The sequence below is a fragment of the Cynocephalus volans genome, chromosome 15 (genome assembly GCF_027409185.1).
Source record: "Cynocephalus volans isolate mCynVol1 chromosome 15, mCynVol1.pri, whole genome shotgun sequence".
Classification (NCBI taxonomy): domain Eukaryota; kingdom Metazoa; phylum Chordata; class Mammalia; order Dermoptera; family Cynocephalidae; genus Cynocephalus; species Cynocephalus volans.
In genome coordinates this window covers 12,646,256-12,657,753 of record NC_084474.1, presented here as the reverse complement: position 1 = coordinate 12,657,753, position 11,498 = coordinate 12,646,256, and the positions used below count along the sequence as shown (strand labels likewise).

Sequence of the window (11,498 nt, the reverse complement as noted above, 5' to 3'; positions counted from 1 at the left end):
AAATTTGGGGCAGTTATTGAAATAGTCATTGTTTTACTCCTTCCAACTATTAAATATAGGGAACTTATAGAGAAATTTTGATGATAATGTGGTTGGCTTGGAATGGAATCAGGCATGAGAAATAATCTCATTCAATTTTAATGTGCTAAAAAAAAATTCTAAATTTGATTTTCAGTGTCCCTAATCTATTTAAGAAGTTTTATTTGGTGTTTTCCTTTTTTCTTTTTCTTTTTCTTTAATGTAGTATTCACTGAGATTTTAAAATTAGTATCATATGGCAGTTATAAGAATAGTTTTTTCCTTTTGTTTCACCATTGACTTCTGACTTTTCCTGGTACAGGAATCCTTTCTGTTCTATTAAGCTGTCTGTCCTTCAGTTTCTGCTTTTAAATACTTAAAGTGATCAACCTGCCTTTTTGTGAGTCTGCTTATTTTATTTTTGAACAGTCCTAATGGTAAGAGGACTTTTTTTTTTTATATCAAAAGTATTATCTCTAACTTCAACTCATTTTTAGATTTATCCTCCACAGCAGTACCTTACTTCAGGTGATAATCTTTATTTCATCATTCTTTTAAAAATACTGTGTTCACAATTAGATGTGGTCAGAGCTTGTTACTGTTAACTACCTACCAACAGATAACAATACTTTTATGTATATATAAATAATTGGAAAATTTGCCTACTATTGCAGTCAGTCTTACTGCTGTTTTCCAACAGTAAATATGTGACATATTTGCCACCCTTCTAACAAGTACCATTTTAATTTGTAGAAATTACTAAAAAGTGAAAATGCAATTTGTTAACTACTTAATATATTCCAAGCATTGTACTAAGCATTTTATCTCCTTTATTCATATAATCCTCTTGTTGACTTTATCTCCATCTTACAGAAGAGGAAACTGATGTCTTGAGAGGTAAACTGTTTGCCTGTGATTACAGAGCTATTAACATGCAAGAACCAGGATTCAAATTGATGTGCCTTGGGCTGGCTGGTTAGCTCAGTTTTTTAGAATGAGGCCTTGTAACACCAAGGTTAAGGGTTCAGATCCCCGTACTGACCAGCCACCAAAAACAAAAAACCAAATTGTTGTGCCTAACTACCTTATTCTATGCCCCAGTGGGGTAGTTTATATGCTTTTAAACACAAAAAAGTATATTTCATGTAATACAAAACACCTAGAAATGCTGAGTAAAACTATGATGAAAACCGGCTCATCATTAAAAAATTGTGATCTCCACTAGCCAGAAAAAACTAAAAGGAAACTAAAAACCTACCTAGCATACTTATACCTTGGGACTCAGGTGAGGTAAGGTGTGGAAATAATTCACCATTATAAAGCCAGGACTCCTTTTAAGGGCTGCACACAAGGGGAACTAAAAAAAAATCTGACGCCCAACACAGGGAAGTAAAGGGAAGCTTGTCTATTTTGGCCTGGGCTCTGGATTGGGTAAATTCACATCACAAATCTCCCTGGACTGGCTCTACTGCTCAGGCACCTGGAAGAAGCAAACAAATACTTTATAGAGAATGACGTACTCAAAATTTAAATTTTGAGGCTACACAAATTTAGTCCTGTCAAAAGTTAGCTCAGTGCCCCTAGATTACAAGCCACATGAGGGAATGGCCTACCTACCACAAATGAATACCAGATAACAAAAGATAAAAGGATGATTAGAGTCCCAGAGACTTTAAGAAATAGAACTTTTAGATAAGAATAGAAGAATTAAAATAATCAAGAATAAAAGAATAAAGTGAAAAAGTAACTGCAAATGCAGATTAGAAAAAAGGTAAAGTTCTAGAAATGAGAAATATCCACTCAAATGAAAAATCTCAATGGAAAATAAGAAAGAGAGAGAAACAGTTGGAATGAAAGGCCTTTGTTTAGATCTTGCCTCTGCTGCACTGCTAGTTCCCTTTATGGTCATGCATCAGGTTCCTTGTTCATCTCAGCTGCAATGTTACATCCTCAGGTCATCCCTTACTCCATAATCTAAAGTAGCCACTCAAACACTCCTCAACATACTACCTTGTTGTAATTCTCTGCAGAGCATTTATTATCATGAAGCTGTCCTTATTTATACTTTATTCTGTCTCCACAAACAAGAATAAAGGTTCCGTGAGAGAAGGAAAAAAAAAAAAGAGAAAAGAAAAATCTCAATGGAGAAGTATTATTTACGATGGCAAAATATTTGAAACAACTCAAATGTCAAAAGTGGACCAGCCAAATAAACTATTAAACATCTACACAGTGGAATGTTACGCAGCTATAAAAGAGGAATGAAGACACACTGTATTAGTTTGGAAAGGATTTAGGATACATTATCAGATGAAAAAAAAAATTGAAAGAAGTGGAGGAAATAAGACCATATATTTGGCTTGGCTAGAATGTGCATTTTTAAAAAATGCTAAGAGGGTACTAAAGAGTCTAATAAAAAGTGATTATAGACCATGAATGGGGAAGAAATAAGATGGGAAAGGACAGGAGTGGGAGGGAGCAAGCCTGCCCTTGGTATATGTTGTTTATTCTTAAGATGTTGTTGTGTTAGATTAGGCATAACAAAATTTACTATTTTAACCATTTTTGAGTGCACACTTCAGTGACATTAAGTACATTGACATTGCTGTGCAACTATCAACACCATCCATCTCTAGAATTGTAATTTTCCCAAACTGAAACCCCTACCTATTCATCAGATTTTGCATTGTGTTAATATATGACCTATAAAAAAGATTCAAATGGACCGGTTAAACTGTAAGACACAACAGGATTGAAAGATAATTCTGAGGAATTTACTCAGAAGGAAACCCAGCGAGCTGAAAGAGTAAGAGACTAGAAAAATAAAATTAAGAGGTCTAATATAAATTTTAATAGAAGTTGGAGAGAACAAAATGGGAGAGAAGCAATATTTGATGATAAAATGGCTGAAATTTTTCCAGACTTGAAGAAAGGTAAGAAGCCTCCGATTTAGGAAACAGAAATGAGTTACTAACAGGATAAATGAAATCTCTACCAAGACACATCGTGGTGAAAAGCAAAACAGAACCGCAAAGAAAAAGATCTTAATAGCAACCAGAGAAAAAGAATCTACTTAAACTGTCACACAGGTTTAAGAAAAACAACACTAGAGGTCAGAAGATAATGGAATAATACTATCAAAGTTGAAGAGGAAATGGCAATTTGGAATTTTCTACATAGGTAAACTCAAGACTAAAGGCAAAAGAAAATCATTTTTGAGTAAATAGAAAGTTAATTAGAAAAGGACTACTGACAACTTTTTCAGAAGACGATAAGCAAATGAGAGGAAAAGATTCAAAGAACAGGGAACAAAGTGGTAAGCATTTGGGTAACTCAAAACAAGCATTGATGGCTAAATGACACATACTAATTTGGGGGCTGCAATACTGGATAAAAATTAAGTACATGCAAAAATCAGTTGTATTTTATATACTAGCAATGAGCATGTGGAAATCAAAAATAAAAATACAATACCATTTACGATTGTTTTAAAAAAATACTTTAGTGTAAATCTAAAAAATCATGTACAGAATTTGGAGGCAGAAAACTACAAAATGCTGATGAAAGAAATCAAAAAAGATCTAAATAAATGGTGACCCACACCATGTTCATGAGTTGGAAGACAAAAAAGTAGAGGTTAATTCTCCCCACACTGATATACAAATTTAAGGCAATTCCAATCAGAATCCCAGCAAGGTGGTTGTAGTTATACACAAGATGATTCTAAAATTTATATAGAAAAGCAAAAGAACTAGAATAGCTAAACAATGTAGAAGAAGAATAAAGTGAGAGGAATATCAAATTTCAAGACATTAAATAGTGACAGTAATCAAAAAACTGGTATTCGCAAAGAGACAGACGAACTGAACAAAATAAGAAATAGCCTCACATAAGTGCTGCCAACTGATACTTGACAAAGGTATAAAAACAATTCAGTAGAGGAAGGATAGTCTTCCAACAAATGTGCTGGAACGGGCAGAGCCCGTGGCGCACTGGGGAGAGTGTGTTGCTGGGAGCCCGGCGACGCTCCCGCCGCTGGTTCGGATCCTATATAGGAATGGCCGGTGCACTCACTGGCTGAGTGCCGGTCACGAAAAAAGAAAAAGTTGCAAGAAGTTAGCTAAAAAATAAAGGAGTCTTAAAAAAAAAAAAAAAAAAAAAACAAATGTGCTGGAACAATTGGATATTCATAGGCAAAAAAATAAAAAGAAACCCCACCATCTAAACCTTATACCTTAAACAGAAATTAACTCAAAGTGGACCATAGATTTAAATGTCAAATGTAAAACTCTAAAACTTAGATAAGGAAGAAAATCTTTGGAACCCAGGGCTTGAAGTGTTCCTAAGGATGACAGTAAAAGCATATTCCCAAGAAAAAAATTGATGAATTAGATTTTATCCAAATTAAAAACTTTTGTTCTTTCAAAGACTCTGTTAAGAATATGAAAAGACAAGCTGAAACTGAGAAAATATTTGCAAACCAACATATTCTGATAAATGACTACTATCTAGAACACAAAAGAACACTCAAAACACAACAGTAAGAAAAAAGAATCCAATTAGAAAACAGGAAAAAGACATGCATGAATGAGATATCACTACATACCTACTAAAACATCTAAAAATTTTTTTAAAACGTGACAAGGCCAAATGCTGGTGAGGATTCAGAGAAATCTGATACATTGCTGAAGGGAGATTAAAATGGTACAGCCACTTTGAAACCTGGCAGTTTCTTAAAAATCTAAACATGCACTTATACAACCTAGCAATTGCAGTCTTGGACATACTTACCCTAAAGAAAAGACAACTTATGTCCACACAAAAACCTGTACAAGATTATATTAATTTTACTCATAATAGCCAAAAGCTAGAAACAAGTAAAATGTCCTGCAATAAAAGGATAGTTAAACTGGTTGGGCTGGCCGGTTATCTCAGTTGGTAAGAGCGCAACCTTGCAACACGAAGATGACGGGTTCGGTTCCCCTTGCCAGCCAGCTGCCAAAAAAACCCACAAAAAACAAACTGGTACATCCATGCCACTGAATAATATTTGGCAATAAAAAGGAATGAACTATTGATGTATGCAATGACTTGGATGTATCTCAAAGGCATTATGGTGAGTGAAAAAAACCAATCTCCAAAGGACACATACTACGCACAACTGTTTCAAAATGTCAAAGTTATAGAGATGGAAAACAGATTAGTGGTTGCCAGGGGTTAGAGACGGTGGGGAAGAGGGTAGTGGGTGTAGCATGAAGGATATCTTTGTGGTTATGGAATAGTTCTATAACTTGATTGTAGAGGCGGTTACATGAATCTACACATGTGATAAAGTGACAGACACAACAATGTCAATGTCCTGGTTCTGATATTATACTATAGTTATGTAACATGGAACCATTGGGTGAAACTGGTTGAAGGACTTCTCTGTGCTATTTTTACAATTCCCTATGAATTTATGAATATTTCAAAATAAAAAAATTTTTAAATATATGATGGAAAGGATAATAGAAGTTGAAATATTTTTGGTTCTTCCATTTTCTAAGAGTAGAGGAGAAGTATCTGTTCCCTTTAAACTAAATGTTCACAGTGTAAGTCTAACTTAAAAAATGAATGCAGGCTGACCTGTTAGCTCAGTTGGTTAGAGCACCACCTTGCAACACCAAGGTTAAGAGTTTGGTTCTCCATGCAGGCCAGTTACCAAAAAAAAAAAAAAAAAAAAGCGGGGGGGGGAATACAAATATATGTAGAGGACTTCTGCTCAAGATGGCAGAATAGATGGTCCCCAGCATCACTCTCTCCCACAAATCAACCAATTTACAACTATATAAAAGCAATGACAGCCAAGCTGGGGCCATTAGATCTCAGGGGAAGAGGAGGAGAGACCTATGGAGTGCATGAAGGTGGGAGAAGCCATGATGAGAGAGAGAAAAAGCCCCTCTGACCGTTTCAAATCCTGGCCATTTCCAGGCTGGAGCTGCTGAGGGCACGGAGCGGGAGCCGGCAAAAAGCCACAGCTGTGCCTTTTGGATGAAGTTGCTTGGAGGCGGCAGGGGAAAAGAGGGCCTTGATGGCCCCCAGGCCAGCAAGACCACTAATAGGATTCCTGTGTACCCACATAGGACCAAGGAGCCACAACAACTGAAAAATAGAGGTCACTCAGAGGCTGATGAGTCATCGCAAGGGACCAGAGCATGGCCTGTCTGTCCCATGGGAAGTGTTTGGAGCACAGGTGGTGGGAGAGGTGGGCCCACTGAGGGAACACTGGGGCACAGCAAGATCAGCTGATCTACTCCCCAATCAGCATAAGACCAGTCAGAGAAGACTGGTCAGGAATATAGAATTGCATGGGATGCAGTTTGATGAAAAGACTCAGGCCCAGACCAGAGTTTCTACACAACCCAGGTGCACCAGATTTCACAAGATCTGGAAGTACCTATAAAGTCAACCATTAAAACCTGAGCTGCACAAAAAGACTTCCCTAGGGAATCAGCAGCAAAGCAGCAATTTAGCTCAGCAAGAGAGCTCAAGTACTGGTCTTCATAGGAAGTTCCCCCATTTCAGAAGTAAGCAAAGGACATTAGTTCCAGCACAGAGTTTGAGTGGTGGGAACAGCAAATAATCCAATACAGAACTTAAAGAAAAAACAAAATACCCACAACCAGAGACAGTTTGATATTAACTAGTAAAGGTCTCATTTCACCAAAGAACACCTATAAAACCTAGAAGAACCGGAAGTTCCCTAGGCTACCAGACCAGAAAGGGGGGAGGGCTGAGGGGCCTCAGCCATGCTCCCCAACACCCGCAACCAGTCCCGAGGTCGGGGCCCCGGGCCTCGGGCACACACCCCTGACAAGTGCAACCACCCCAACGATGACCACTGCCAAAGGAAGCACCCTGGGCTCTCCCAAGCCAGGGCAGTGGGGGGCCTCAGGCCTCAGTCATGCCCCCCCCCCACACCCACAGCCAGCCCAGTGTCAACCTCCAAGCCACTACAGGAAGTTCCCTGGGCTCTCCCGAGCTGGGGAGGTGGGGGGCTTCAGGCCTCAGTCATGCCCCCCCTCAACATGAGCAACCAGTCCAGCGATGACCACCAAGCTGCCACAGGAAGTGCCCCAGGCTATCCTGAGCTGGGGTGATATGGGAACAAGAGCCTCAGCTATACCCCTCCACAGCTGAAGCCAGCCCAGCAACGACCACCAAGCCACAGCAAGGAGGGCTCCGGGTTCCCAAGCTGGGGAGGTAGGAGTTGAGGGCTTTTGCCACACCCCCCTGACATCTGCACCCAGCCCAGCAATGACCAATCTACCGCTGGAAGCACCCTGGTCTCCCCTGTGAGAATGTGGAGGATGCCACAGGCCCCAATCCTACTCCTCCTCCTTCCTCTTTCTTCCATCACATTTCCAGCCCCTTCCCCCTTTCCCCCTCCCTCCCAACTGCTCTGCAACAACATCATAGAATGTAAAAAAATAATATTAATAAAGTAAAATAAATATATATATGTCAGGTGGTAGGTATAATTTTGAAAGTTCAATTCAATAAAAGACAGGAAAGCAAGAAAAAGGCATATAAAACATAGAATAAGAAATTTCATAATATGACAGACAAATTAAAAGAATAGTAATTACAATTGTGAATGACCTAAATTTGCCAGTAAAATGACAGAGATTATCAGGTTGGACAAAAGAAAGCTATCAAGCTATATTTTAACTATGAGAGATATCTAACACATAAGGACACAGAAAAATGAAAAGTAAAGTGATGGGAAAATATAACATTTAGCTGGCTTCGCTATATTAGTATGAAGTGAAATAAACTTTAGGGCTATGAACACATGTCCACACAAAAACTTGTATGTGAATGTTCATAGCAGCATTATTCACAAAAGTCAAAATGTGGAAAGACCCCAAATGTCCATAACGAATGAGTGAATAAAATGTTACATAGTCAAACAATAAAATAGTATTCAGCAATGAAAAAGAATGCTACAGCACGGATGAACCTTGAGAACATATGCTAAGTGGAAGAAGCCAGTTACTAAAGACTTCATGTTGTGTTATTCCATTTACATGAAATACCAGAATAGGCAACTCTATTATAGAGTATGTGTTATAACTGCTAATGGGTCTAGGTTTCCTTTTGGGGGTAACAAAAATGTTCTAAAATTACATTGTGATGATGGTTGTAAGTAAATATATTGAAAATCATTAAATTGTACACTTTAAATGTGTTAATCATATGGAGTATTAATTATATCTAAATAAAGCTGTTTTTAAAAAGAGACTTTACTGCAAAGGATATTATTAGTGATAAAAATGGTCACTACATCATGATGAGTGGTAATTCCCAAGTACGCTATGGCTAATCCTAAGCTTGTATGTACCAAATATAGTCTCAAAATATGTGACAAGGAAAAAGAAAAAAAAAAAAATGACAGTGACATTAGTAAAAGAGGAGGAGTAGGGAATTCCAAGAGGAATTCTGTTACTCCACAGCCACAGAAACACCAAAAAGACTGACAAAAACTGTCATAATAAAGTTGATGGAACTCTGGAAAATGGCCAAAGGTTTACGGCAACCAAGCAAATGCTTAATCAAAAAGTTGACTGCAAACCAGTAGGAAAGCTTTGTGCCTTTTTAACTCACCTTTGTTTAATTGGTCCCTCCCAGGCAGGGGTGCTCTTGAAGATGGCAGTCCACATTCCTGGTACGGTTTCCAGACATTGGAGGAAGCAAAGCAGATCTTGTTTCCAAAGAATTGTGGTTGTCTCTCGGGTGTCTCCTTGAAGGACTAACACAAAAGATGTACCTTTATCTCACCTAACTCACAGTTCTCTGAGTAGAGAAGTGGCTACACAGAGGGTGTTGGTAGGAAATATTGAAAGGCAGATAAAACCACCTCTACTATCTGGGGCAAAGGATATAAATTGGGGCAACCAATAGACACACTGGAAATCCTGGGAGGAAAGGCTGGGAGGGAGATGTTTTGGAGCATAAATATTTTGAAAAGCTTCTACATATATCTGGAAATGTAGAAGGGCATGTGCATGTACAGGGCAGAGTACATGCTCAGAAAAGACTTGAGAAGGCCCCAAGCTCTCACCCCCAGCTGACCTCGAAGCCCTGGGCAAGCAGGACATGAAGGTGAAGGCAGAGTTATAAACTGACCAGAGTTAGAAACTGAAGGCAGAGTTAGAAACTGAGTAGTTTATAAATGAGTGTTAAATGTGTGCCCCAACACAAAGAGCCCAGCTGTACAGACTGAGGAATTTTGGCGGGTGGTGGGGGGTGGAAGTGGGGTTCCAGGCATTTTTTAAAGTCAATTTTTATTCAAGGAATTTTACATATTGTGAGTCCTTGCACTGCCTATCAAGATCACCTCTAAAGCTTCAGTCAAGATTTGTCTTCAAGATAGCCCTTTTTAAAAGAACTGATGCTTAATCCACAGTTGTTCTCTCAGTCCATAATTCCTTTATTTAGGTTTTTACCTCCACTTGAATAGACATAAAAATGACACCTTCAAAAATTCCCCACCAAGAATATTTGGGATCCATCCTTCCTTCCTTCCTTCCTTCCTTTTGGTGGTGGCCAGCATGGGGATCTGAACTCTTGACCCTGGTGTTATGAACACCGTGCTGTAACTAAGGGATCTTATTTCTTTAAGCAATTCACTTTAGGGTCATTTTTAGAGCAGATGGATCTGCTTCATTCTCAATTTCTGACACCCTCTTTAATGTGAAGAGTTCAAATCATATTCATTCCTAAGCTATCATTCGCAGTACAGATCTGTGTGACATGACAATACTTCCAACTTCAGACATCATGTTGTGAAGATAAAAGCCTTTGAAAAGCCATGTGGATGTATCATGTCAATGTGATATTGGAATACTAAATCAATATAGCTGAGATTTCCCTAATGTCCTATGCTTTTTAATTATCAATTCTACAGCCCTGGAACCAATCTTTATGGTTATCAATACCCCCATCATTTTAAACCATCTTAGGTATCACAATATTCCTTCTTCTATGTATTGAAACTCATACTGAACAATGAGTTGTGGGTTCCAAAAGAGGATTTTTTTTTTTTTTGCACCTGTTCCAGGCATTTAAGGAAATGAAATCTGTGTCAAATCATTAGCTGGACACTAAACTAACAAAACAGACACTTCAGTGACCACACATGACAATGCATATTACAAAAAGAGTTTAGAAAGTCACTAAACAAACATACAAAGTAAAAAAAAAAAAAAAAAAAACCCACATAACTATAACCCACAGCAAGCAGCAATAATTCTGATTTTCAGAGTTACATTATAATAGCCAAAATGTCCATTTGTCAACCAAAAATACATGTGCCTTAGATTGACTGTCCCGTCAAAACTTAAACCCCACTGTAACTGTTGAGGGTGGAAAATCCTACTATGGTAGTTGAAAGGTGAGGCTTCAAAGAGGTGATTAAGTTGATGGTTTAATGGTGGTCGTGGATGTGGTCCTGAGGGCTTTAAAAGGAGAGCACATGAAGAGCTCTCTTTCTGTCTCTGTTTCCACCATCTCACATTTTGATACCCTGGGTCAATGTCAACACCACCAGATATGTCCCTGAACTACAGACTTCCTAGCATCCAAAACTGTAAGCAATAAATTTCATTTTCTTACAAATTACTCAGTTCCATGTATTTTGTTATAAGCAACAGAAAAGGAATAATACAGCATGCAAAGAAATAAAGTCTGGCCCATATACAGAAGAAAAAAAAATTAACAGAGGAAGCTCAGACATTGGACACTAGACTAAGATCTTATTTCAACTGTTTTAAATATGCCTCAAAGAACTAAAGGAAACTATGGGCAAAGAATTAAAAGAAACCAGAACAATATTTTAAGAACTAGAGAATATCAATAGATAAAAATTATAAAAAGGAATGAAATAGATACTTGATGCTAAAAAGAACAAAAATTAAAATGAAAAATTCACTAGAGGAATTCAACAGCAGATTTGAGTGGGCAGAAGAATCAGCGGACTTAAAGACAGGACAATTAATACTAGCTAGTCTAAGAAACTGGGTAAAAGAAAGAAGAAAAATGAACAAAGCCTAAGAAACCTATAGGACACCATCAAGTGCACCAACATATACATGAGGAGAGAGAAAAGAGGGGCAGAAAGAATATTTGAAAAAATAATGACACCCCCAAATCACAAAATTTGATGAAAGGCATTAATCTACACATCTACACAAGAAGCTTGATGAACTCCAAGTAGAATAAACTCAAAGATATCCACAACAAGCCTATTGTAATCAAACTGTTGAAAGAAAAAGAATCTTGAAAGCAGCAAGAGTGAAGCAACTCATCACATTCAAGCGTTTCTCAATAAGATTCACAGCCAACTTTTCAGCAAAATCTGTGGATTCCAGGAAGCCATGGAATAATATATTTAAAGTGCTGAAAGAAAAAAAATCTGTCAATGAATAATTCTATATCCA

General features: G+C 37.9%; 1 non-coding gene across 1 annotated transcript; it reads right to left on the bottom strand.

The window, feature by feature from the left end:
* Positions 1-10,029: 10,029 nt before the first annotated feature.
* LOC134364254 (small nucleolar RNA SNORA40) lies at positions 10,030-10,138 on the bottom strand. Its single transcript, XR_010021812.1, has one exon. It is a non-coding gene; the product is annotated as a small nucleolar RNA SNORA40 (small nucleolar RNA).
* Between the last annotated feature and the right edge of the window lie 1,360 nt (positions 10,139-11,498).